Genomic DNA, 2,299 nt, shown 5'->3' on the forward strand with positions numbered 1-2,299 from the left:
ACAAATTTTTTAAGTGTATTAATTATTTTATTAAATTTAAAGTATTTTAAAAAGGAATTGATCGATTTTAAAATGGAAAAAAATTCTCTTACAGTATCTAATTACATTAGCAAATTAAGAATAAATTAATTACGTTTTTACTAATTAACAATTGATAAATAAATTAATCAATAATCAATGATAAATTTTTTAAATCACTTTGAACGAGAGATTTGGATCTATTTATACGTTTATTGTAATTGTGTATTGAATGACAATCGTTTTCTGTTTTTTCAACTCTCGTAAATACTGTGATTATGGAATAAAGAAAAATATTGAACACGATAAAATAGAATTAACACTGATATAGTATTATATATATAACAAATTGAAATGGTATCTTCACATAATTTATATGGACTCTATATCCAGCTAAAAATATGAATAATTTATAATTGTATAAGATTCGGATTAGCCTAGATTTTACAATAAATTTACGATAAGTTAATATAGACCTATATAATATTTATAATATGGATTTCTATAAAGTTCGCAAAGACTTAAAATTATAGATTTGACAAATGATCAATATTGATATAACCGCTTGTAAAGGATCGAGAGATAAACGCTCGCACTTATTGAAACTTTTAAAATTCCACGAGTTAACACTCTAAACAGAATTAATAAGCTACGTATTGAATTTTTTCATTTGAACGCCATTAAAATATTATAAAAATTCATGAAAGCTAAGCAAATTAAAACTTGCCCTACGTTCGTTTTAACTTTGAAAAGAAAGGCATTCCCCTTATATAAATAATAATAGAACGATGTAAACGAAAACTGCAAAACTCCCCAAGGGTAGACTTAAACCGTTTGATCGATCTTAAACACGAAACTACAGAGATAAGAGAGAAGCGGGTTAAAAAAAGTGGAATACATCTAGTGGTGGCACAATTCTGGAGCGATTGTAAGGGGATCTTGAAGGATAGCCCGATAAATCTTGTCGATTCTTGTTCCATTAGATAGCAGTGGTAATCAATAGTCAAGCATTTTGCACTAGTTAATTATGAACACTTTGCTGCTTTAGAGGTAGAGGATTGGAATGGCGCCAAATTTGGTAGAAATCAAATTCGATAAGAAAATAAGTTAAAACAGTCTTAAAGTATTTCTTTTTAGTCAAAGCAACAGGAATTAATTATAATATGTAACGTGAAGATATTTTCTATCGACTGGGCTTACGATAAATACAACTTTTTTCTTTTTCTTTCGGATTTATAGTAAACCAAATACTCATTTCCTTACGACCTTTGGTAATTTAAATACTAAAAATTTTGGAGACGAGACATTTAAAATAGGTTATATACTTTATGTAAACAGATAGCAAAGTAAGAAAAGAAGCAAAATAGTTGACTTACCTATTGTAGAAACGACAGTGCCAACAAAGTAAAAAGATCCGGAAAAGTCCCATCTCTGTCTTTTGTCTATCACTCCAGCAGCCGTAGCATTACCATATTCGTAAAGCAGAGTGAGAACATCCTGCATATCAATAGTATTGTTGTACTTGGACCAGAAATTTCTATAAACATTCAGAAATCTTTGTCGATTCTGTTCTTCTTCCGGTTGCTCCAATATCTGAAAAACAGCAGCACCAATGATCATGTAAATCACCATAACTACAGCCAATAATAGCAACCGTGCATTTTCTTCGCCGAGATGAAGAACTGTACAGCATCTTCCTTTCTGGTCCATGACCCTGGTCTACATCTGAATATTGTCAATACGGTCAGTCTCCATCCCGTCCATGTGCCATTTCATTACCTACTGACCACGTGGCCGATGACAAGTAGTCCAGGATCATCATCTCTGCAACAACTATCCTCGCACCCACTGATATCCATCGTCCAGACAAAAATCTTAAAACTCTTAGAAATCTTTCTACACTTATTTATATACCTTAATATAAGTTAATATTTCACCAGTCGTTTTTCTTTCCATCTCTACTTCGACTCGTTTCGACGAATCCGCCAACATTCATCCGTTCCTCATCGTCTGCTCTCTTACAAACCTGCGATCGACTGTCAGCCAGACAGCAGCCTCGTGGTCGATGACGTTGCGTGACGTCATAGGAGAATTTACGGATTATTCCGTTGGATCGAGTGGAAAATAATTCTGCCCCGGGTACGTATCCAGTTTTNAGGATGTTAAAAATTCATCTAAACACGACGTGACTAATTATTTTACACATTTCAACTATATTATTTATTCTGATGCGGATATAAATATAAATTCGAAGAAGCTGAATTACTCACCAGTATTACGT

The sequence above is a fragment of the Centruroides sculpturatus genome, unplaced genomic scaffold (genome assembly GCF_000671375.1).
Source record: "Centruroides sculpturatus isolate CEXI.00-Female unplaced genomic scaffold, Cexi_2.0 scaffold361, whole genome shotgun sequence".
In the NCBI taxonomy this organism is placed as follows: domain Eukaryota; kingdom Metazoa; phylum Arthropoda; class Arachnida; order Scorpiones; family Buthidae; genus Centruroides; species Centruroides sculpturatus.